The sequence below is a fragment of the Phyllostomus hastatus genome, unplaced genomic scaffold (assembly GCF_019186645.2).
Source record: "Phyllostomus hastatus isolate PE091 unplaced genomic scaffold, TTU_PhHast_1.1 phas_scaffold_193, whole genome shotgun sequence".
Classification (NCBI taxonomy): domain Eukaryota; kingdom Metazoa; phylum Chordata; class Mammalia; order Chiroptera; family Phyllostomidae; genus Phyllostomus; species Phyllostomus hastatus.
In genome coordinates, this window is record NW_025334015.1 from 1020154 (window position 1) to 1029665 (window position 9512).

The following is a 9512-nucleotide window of genomic DNA, read 5'->3' on the forward strand; positions in this document are numbered from 1 at the left end:
GTCACTGTCAGCCTGTCCTCTACTTCAGTGTCTTTGGTTATATTTTTCTTGTTTCTTTGTTTTGTTGTTTAGGTTCCTGTTAAAGGTGAGATCATATGGTATTTGTCTTTCACTTCCTGACTTATTTCGCTTAGCATAATGCTTTGCAGCTCCATCCATGCTGTTGCAAAGGGTAGGAGCTCTTTCTTTCTTTCTTTCTGCTGCATAGAATTCTATTGTGTAAATGTACCATAGTTTTTTGATCCATTCATTTACCGATGGGCATCTAGGTTGCTTCCAGCACTTAGCTATTGTAAATTGTGCTGCTATGAACATTGGGGTTCATACAATACAAAAGAACCAATACAAAAGTTCTTTTGTATTGGTGTTTTAGTGTTCTTAGGATATAGTCCCAGCAGTGGAATTGCTGGGTCAAAAGGCAGATCCATTTTTAGTTTTCTGAGGAAGTTCCATACTGCTTTCCATAGTGGTTGTACCAGTCTGCAGTCCCAACAACAGTGCACTAGGGTCCCCTTTTCTCCACAACCTCTCCAACACTTGTTGTTTGTTGCTTTGTTCATGATGGCCATTCTGACTGGTGTGAAGTGGTATCTCATTGTGGTTTTAATTTGCAGCTCTCTGATAACTAGTGATATTAAACATCGTTTCATGTGTCTTTGGATTTTCTGTATGTCCTCCTTGGAAAAGTGTCTGTTCAAGTCCTTTGCCCATTTTTTAATTGGGTTGCTTGTTTTCTTAGAGTGGAGTCCTGTAAGTTCTTTATATATTTTGGAGATTAAACCCTTGTCTGAGATATCATTGGCAAATATGTTTTCCCATACATTTGGTTCTCTTTTTATTTTAATGCTATTTTCTTTAGCTGTGCAGAAGCTTTTTATTTTGATGTAGTCCCATTTGTTTATTCTTTCCTTTATGTCCCTTGCTCTAGGGGACATGTCAGTAAAAAGGTTGCTGCATGAAATATCTCAGATTTTCCTACCTACGTTCTCCTCTAGGACTTTAATGGTCTCACGGTTTATATTTAAGTCTTTTATCCACCTTGACTTTATTTTTGTATAAGGTGTAAGTTGGTGATTGAGTTTCATTTTTTTTGCACGTAGCTGTCCAGTTCTCCCAACCCCATCTGTTGAAGAGGCTATTTTTACTCCATTTTATGTTGCTTCCTCCTTTGTCAAATATTAATTGACCGTAGAGACTTGGGTTTATTTCTGGGCTCTCTGTTCTGTTTCATTGGTCCATGTGCCATTACTAATTTTTTTAAACCACAGTTTCTGTCACAGGGGCAAAAGATATGGGAATAAATTAATGGTTTTGAGCTGTATTTTGAAGGAAGAAGCTATGAGATTAAGTGATGTATTGAATTTCAAGATAAAGAAAAGTTAGGAATTTAAAGTGTTTCTGATTTGTACAACTGGATGAATTGATGATGTCATTTACTGAGATGAAAAATTTTAGTGTGATATAATTTCAGGGGAAAACAATCAAGTGTTCCCTTTTATACATGTTGAACATGAGATGTGTGTAATAGATCCAAGTAAGAGTGTCAAGTAGGCAGTAAGATGTGTGACAAGAGATCATCAGATTAGTGTGGCATGGTGATGAACCATGTGTGGTAATCATATAAATTTAGAAAGCATTTTAAGTTTAAGGAAAAATTCAAAGTACAAGAATAGAAGGGGTCTCAGTCTCAAGAGACCTAAGAATCTACAGTATCAAATTTGAGAGGTTAGGAAATGAGGGAGAAATTGCTACAGGAAATGGAAGAACAGCCAGAGCAGTCAAGATCAAGTGTGACTGATGCTGAAGGAAGAGGATCTCCAGCAGCATAGTGGCCAGCACTGTTCAGTGCAAGATCTTGGTGAGTTATTTGATATTTCTGAGAACCTATAAAACCTATAAAATAGGGATAAAGGGATGATACTACTTATCCCAATAGATGTTCAGCATATTAAGTGAAATGACAAATATAAGTCACGTAACACAGGACTCCATATATAAGTGTACAGTAGGTTTTTTATCTTTGCTATCCTAATATCATCAATTTTTGCTCTATTGTAGACTGCAAAAGAGAAATCTAATAGAGAATTGTGTTTATAAGAATGCCGATTCAACTGGCTTTTACTATTACTCTTGCCTTCTGACATTATAAATTACTAAAAAGGTATAAGGATAAATATCACTGAGAGAGTATAGCATTAATTAGTTAAAAACCTGTTTTGCTTTTTCACCACTTCCTATTAATATTTGGCTGTATGGTAGCACATGAGTGGTTTGGTTTTGTTTTCAGTTAATTTTATCTGTAATCCAAGGAGTAACCAAATCAGCAAGGTTATTAACATGTAAGACTACTAGCCTACATACTGTGAAAGTGTTCTGTAGACAGCTTGTGAAGGAATGTTCTCCAAAAGCCCTGCTGTTGCTTCCAGACACAGACGTGCTGCTGTTCAGAATAGAAAATGATACAGCACACAGGCTTCTCAAAAACATGAGAAAATGAAAAACTGTTATAGACAGTGAGCAATTAATTTAAAAAGCAGCTTTCATTTATTAAAATTCTATAAACACATTCATTTTATAATAATTATATAAACACACATTCAGACCCATTATTAAGGTACTTGGATATTTTTGGTAAATATTATCAGCAGGTAGAAATATAAGATTTAAATTTACTCTTAACTAGCATTTCAAAATAGAAAGTTATTTTCAAAAGAGTGGTCTTCATTAAATTTCACTAAGACCAGTTGGACTGGTAATAATTATATTAGCCTATGAAAAATTCAACCAATAAAAAGTTAAAGATTAAAATAAATTCCTAAGCTCGTGATAAAAACCTAAAAGATATGGAAGGACTCCTCCTCCATCACTTTCCAAATCAGACACTTGGAAAATTTCCCCCATTAATTAACAAGATATATCTCAATCCTTTTGTGATTCAATGGAGACTGACTTATAAGCAAAAATTAGAAGTAATTATCTATAAAAATAGCTTATAAAATAGCTTATTAATTTGTTGGTATTTACCCACTGAATATAGAATTAATGGATAAATACCCATGAAAGAGAAAGAGAAACACCATGGAAAATTGTATTATGAATTGGATGCTTGAACCCTAATTCTGATGATTGCATTAGAGCATGCCTGAGCTTGAGCTGATCATGACACTTAGGTCCATCCAACTACTCATTTTTCTCCTCTTATCTATCTTACACTCTCTTCCTTCCCTTGCTCTCACCATGTTCCACAAACTCTACAAGGCAGTAACAAAACCAAAAAATCCATTATTTAGAAATAGGTAGGAAAAAGGTAAGAATATAAAATAGTATGAAAAATTATATGCCACTAATTTTGGTTCTAAGGTTTCTTGGAAATAATGCAAAACTAATTCAATTTAGAATCTGTAGTAAAAAAAAACTGCTTAAAATAACTGGTAAATGAAAGGGAAAAAATAGGTATAATCATTTAGTAACTCCAATCAATGATTTACTTCTTTAGTTGGGATCTGCACCATGGGGGTACTTTTTGTCAGCTACAGTAACCATTTAAACTAAGTATGAAAATAAACTGAACTAAGAACCAGACATTATTTGTTTTGGCCTGTTTGATGTATGTGTGAAATACTGTTGTCCAATATTAAATTGGAATTTTATGTAGAAAAAAAAAGACCCAGATGTTCACAATGCTGTATTATAGAGAGTTGTGGCCAAGATGACAGAGTAGGGAAATGCTGTGCTCACCTCTTCCCACAACCACATCAAGCATACAAGTCAATTGTAGAACAGTCAACTTGGAGAACCATCTGAAGACTAGCTGAACAGAGTTTTATAACTAAGGACAAGACCATGTTGAGACTGGTAGAAGGAGTAGAGATGCAAAAGAGGCTGGACCCACACACACATGTGGCAGTTAAGAAATGGGAGATAGATGCAGAAGTCCCTCCTAAGGAGCAAGAAGTCCCAGCCCCACACCAGGCTCCCCAGCCCAGAGCGCCAGTGTTGGGAAGAAGAGCCCCACTGCAAGTAGATGTGAAAATCAGCAGGGACTCCATCCATCCACCTGAAATGGAAGGTTGCCAACAATCCTGCACTCTTCTAAAGGGCCTCTTCACAGATTCACTTGCTCACAGTCACTCATCCTGGGCTCTGACAAATGAATGGAAGCTCAGGAGGCACCACGGACATACAGGGAGAGGCTGACTTGTATGGCTTCAGGGCAAGGGCTGGAGGGACAGCCACCATTGTCCCTGTGTTGAGTCCTCTACTACATCACCGGAAGGTGGGTGCAATCATTCCCAGGTTGAATGTACGCCAACACAATCAAAATTGAATCTGCATTAGCCTACTCACTCTACCTTCATGACTCTCTGACACTTCATTCCACCCAAACTGTGCACCACCAGAGATTCTTTTGGCAGCCAGAAACTAGGCATGTTCTGCATTCCAGTCTTCCTTAAAAACTCTCAAAGGTCAAAGGCCCCCATCCCAGGGTGGATAGCCTTGGTGTGCCATGTGCCTTTTTTTTTAGGTCACCCCAGGCTCAGCATTGGTGCCTAACATGAATCTGCATTAACCTGGTGAACAACAACTTGACCTACCCTGGTGACTCCCTGAGATCCTGCACCACCCAACTTGCAAACTGCACAACAAACTTTCAGCAGCTGAGCCTTATGGGCAGCTGGTAGGTGGCAGTAAGACTCAGGGTGCACCTGTCTTTTGATGAATGGCCTCAGTACTAGTGGTCTGGGTTCGAAGCGTGGTCTCTCCCTCACGCCTACAGGTCCAGCATGAACAGCTAACAGTTGCAGATCTATTTGTAGCTCCTACCAGGCAGCCCTTGGCTGGTCACAGGCAGCTGCAACAAAAGCCAAAGAGGCCTCAGAACCAACACATAGTAGCTGGCTTCAGACTGCAACAGAGAAACACCCAAACAGCTCTATAATGGTTTCAGCAGGTACCAGAGCCCACTGGGGTGAATTATGCTGAACTGGGTCATCCTTCATGGGGCAGTGGCTATGGATGATCTTCATAGTCAGGTAGCCTGAGGGTCAATTCCATGAATAGAGGGGCCAGCAACAATGAAGACTCAGCTACAACAGGAGGGCACACACAACCCAGACAGGAATTCTCCAAGAGCACCCAGCTCAGGTGATCAGAGAGACTGGGCTACAGAGCCCCACAACACACCTACCACATAAGGCCACCCTGCCAAAACTGGAAGATCTAGCAGACTTACCTAATACATAGAAACAAACACAGAAAGGCAGTCAAAGTTAGAAGGCAAAGAGGCATGTCCAGAATGAAAAGCAGGGGGAAAAAAACTATAGAAAAATATTTAATAAAAATGACAGAAACTGACTAGACACAGAGATCAAAAACTGACTATAAGGATGCTCAAGGAATTAGGAGAACAAGGGATGAACTTAGTGAGAACTTCAACAAAGGGGTAGTAAAAGCCATAGAAACTATAGAAAAGAACCAGTTAGAAATAAAGAACACAATAACTGAAATGAAACATACCCTAGGAGGATCAAAAGCAGATTAGATGAAGCAGAGAACTGACTCAACAATTTCAAAGACAAGGTAGCAGAAAACACCCAATCAGAACAACAAAAAGAAAAAATAGCCCTGGCTGTCGTGGCTCAGTGGGTTGAGCACTGGGCTGCAAACTGAAAGACTGCCAGTTCAATTCCCAGTCAGGGTAAATGCCTGGTTTGTGACTGACCAACAAGTGCCTGGTTGAGAGCATGCAAGAGGCAGTCAACTGATGTTTCTCTCACACATCGATGTTTCTCTCCCTCCTTCTCTCTCCCTTACCCTCTCCCTAAAAATAAATAAAAAAATATTTTTAGAAAAGATAAAACAAACACAAAATGAGGATAGTTTAAAAGACCTTGGGACAACATCAAGCATAAGAACATTCACATCACAAGGATTCCAGAAGGAGCAGTGCAAGAGTAAGAAATTGAGAACTCATTTGAAGAAATAATGACTGAAAACTTCCCTAAACTGGTTCAGAAAATAGACATACAAACCCAAAAAGTGTAGCATCTCAGAATGTGAACCAAAAGAAGCTCACCCCAAGACATATCATAATTAAAATGGCAAAGGCTAAAAACAAAGAGAGAATCTTAAAAGCAGCAAAAGAAAAGCACTTAGCTACCTATAAGGGAGTTCCCATAAGACTGTCAGCTGATTTCTCCACAGAAACTCTGTAGGCCAAAAGAGACTGGAACAAAATATTTAAAGTGATGAAAAGCAAGAACCTATAACCAAGACTACTCTACCCAGAAAGGCTATGATTTAAAAGTGAAGGAGAAATAAGCTTTCAGGAAAAAAAAACACTAAAAAGATCACTACAAAAGCAGTTTTATGAGAAATGTTAAAGGTACTTCTTTAAGTAAAAGAACAAAAAAAGAAAATAAATATGAATAATAAAATGGTGATAGGAATGTACCTGTCAATAATTACTTTAAATGTATATGTATTAAATTCTCCCATTAAAAGACAGAGTAGCTGAGTGGATAAGAAAACAAGATTCATACCTATGCTCTGTACAAGAAACTCAGTTCATATGAAAGAAACACACAGACTGAAAGTAAAAAGAAGAAAAAAGAGATTTCATGCAAATGGAAACAAAAAGAAACAGCTGGGGTAGCAGAGAAGGCTATAATAAGAAACAAAGAAACATTTCATTGTGATAAGGGAGACAATCCAACAAGAGGATAGAACCCTTGCAAACCCAAATGTATCAACAGAGAAGCACCTGAATCTATGAAGCAAATATTGATGGACGTGAAGGGAGAGATCAACAGTAACACACTCATAGTTGGAACCTTGAACACTCCATTGACATCAATGGATAAGTCTTTCAGACAGAAATTTGACCAGAAAAAGCAGCCTTAAATTGCACATTAGACCAGACCAATTTAACTGATATTGTTAGAGCATTTCACCCCAAAGTAGCAGAATAAACATTATTTTAAAAAGCACATGGAACATTTTCTCTGATATACCAAATGTTAGGAAACAAAACAAATATGAATAAATTTAAGAAGATTAAAGTCATAGCAAGTATCTTCTTCAACCACAAATATATGAAACTAGAAATCAATTACATGAAAAAAATGAAAAAACACATAAATACATGTAAGCTAAATAATATTGTAGTAAATCAATGAATGAGTTATCAACAAGATCAGGAAAGAAATCAAGATACCTTTCAGCAAAAGAAAATGAGAACACCCCTGAACAGAGAGCTCAGTTGGTTTGAGCATGCTCTGATAAGCAGTGGCTGTGGGTTTGAGCCTCAGTCCGGCACATACAAGCATTAACCAATGAATGCACAGACAAGTGGAACAACAAACAGACATCTCTTTCTCTCTCTCTCTCTTTCTCTCTCTCTCTCTCTCCCCCCTCTCAAATCAGTCAATAAATAATTATTAAAGGAAAAACAGAAAATGAAAACACAATGACCCCATATCTATGGGACACAACAAAAGCAGTCCTAAGAGGGAAATATACAGCAATACAGGGCTACTTCTAGAAGGAAGAAAAAACTCTCAGATAAACAATGTAACAGCACACCTACAAGAACCAGAAAAAAAAAATAATAAAAACTCAGAGTAGAAGGATGGGAATAATACATATCAGCAGAAATAAAACAAAGAGAGGCTACAAGACCAATACACAAGATCAATATACCAAGAGCTGGTTCTTTGAGAAGATAAACAAGATGACAATCTCTTGTCTGGCCCTAGAACATAGCTGAAGCCTGCACCCCTGTACCCCCACCCATTACCCTCGCAACTCCTGCCCCCACTGACACCCAGCAGCCCTCTGACACCTCTTCAGTGCAAGCTATTTGGTGGGGTCAGCATCTGTGAGCCCACCACAAAAGAGGGCTACAGCTCTAGCTGGCGGATGGACTTGGAGCCAGAGCCCGAGGAACCCGGGCAGGAGGCAGAGACGAGGACAGGGCAGACACTGAAGCGGCTGCACAGCCTTCAGGGAGAGGCAGCGACAGGCCCCACACCAGTCCCACTCTGGACGAGGCTGCAGAGCAGGGTGCTGGCTCCAGTACTGGCAAACCAAAGCGAAGTTTTTATGCCAGGAGGCATTTGTACAAATTCCGACCCCAGTACCCACAGAACTTCAAAATACCCCACATCAAAATGACTTGAGCAACCTTCGTTTTTGTGAGGATAAAATTCCTTTTAATCCAGATAATGTTTACATCGAAGAAGTTCTAAGCAAGTGGTAAGGGTGTTAGGAGAAGCTGGAGCATGACCACCCTTACATTCGACGGCCCTTCCCCTGAGAGAAGGAGGCTCAAACTCTCAAGCCAAAGAACTAACTGCAAATGAAATTGAGAACTTAAAAAAATACAAAAGGTGCAATTAGAAGATTTCTCCTGGCTTACGAAATGATGTTAGTATGTTTTGGAATAAAACTAATGGATAAAACTGGAAATGTTGTTTGAGCTGTTTACTAGCAGGAAGGTTCCCGAGTCTGAACATGTCCCAACACATCTACATGAGAACCAGTGGTCCTTCTCCAAGTCCCAGTGGGCCTGCACATCCAACTTTTAAATCTGCTCTTGTGAAGCCAATTTTTCATGAAGCTCTTGTGGAAAATATTGTTCCCAATATTGGACGGAGCGCTCTGGAGTATTTTGTTGATACAGTAAGAGAGGGGAGAAAGCTGTAAGGGTTTGCCAGCAAACACCACACACCTTTGCAGAGTTTTGTCTGGGCCCAGCGAAAGAACAGTCAGAGGGCAGCACAGACCAGGAAATCTCTGCCCCTCCCACCTCCAGTCATGACAGTCAAACTTCTATGCACAAAAAAACACTAAGCACTCTAAAAATTCCTCCTCAGCTGCTTTTGTAAATAGCAAAACAGCTGAAGAAAAAAAAAATGGCCCCTACAGAGCCTGGAGCAGAGACAGGCCCATCACAGAGCTGGTCGGACCGCCTGCCAGGTGGAGGAACACAGAGAAGGGTGACAACGCCAAGACCGCACATTCTCATCAGAAACACAGCAGAGAGAAAACGAGTGCATCGCCTGATGAAAAAGATGAAGCAGGTGAAAAGTCATAATGAAGACTGTGGAAATCCTGTCAATTCATGAATATGAAGAGTTAAAATTATTTAAATGTCCATACTTCTCAAAGCAATTTATAGATTCAATGCAATTACCGTCAAAATACTAATGGTATTTTTCACAGAACTAGAGCAAATAATTCTAAATTTTATAGAGAGCCACAAAGGCCCTTAAATATAAGACTTAAATTCACAGTGAATTATCAGAAACCCACAAACCCGTTTTGGTAAGGGAGGAGAAAACTGCTGCATAGTTTATCCTAAAGAACTGAGGTCACATTTTAAATTTTAGCCATCTGTTTTTGATTTCTGTTGTGAGCATTTTGTTGTTTTTTATTTTGGATGGCAATAAGTTTAATAAGATTAATAAGTGTAATAAGATGTTTAATAAGAATGTATTCTGTAACACTTT

General features: G+C 38.9%; 1 pseudogene; it reads left to right on the plus strand.

Annotated features, from left to right (window-relative positions):
- Positions 1 to 4150: 4150 nt before the first annotated feature.
- Positions 4151 to 9128, plus strand: LOC123832509 (annotated as a pseudogene).
- Positions 9129 to 9512: the final 384 nt, after the last annotated feature.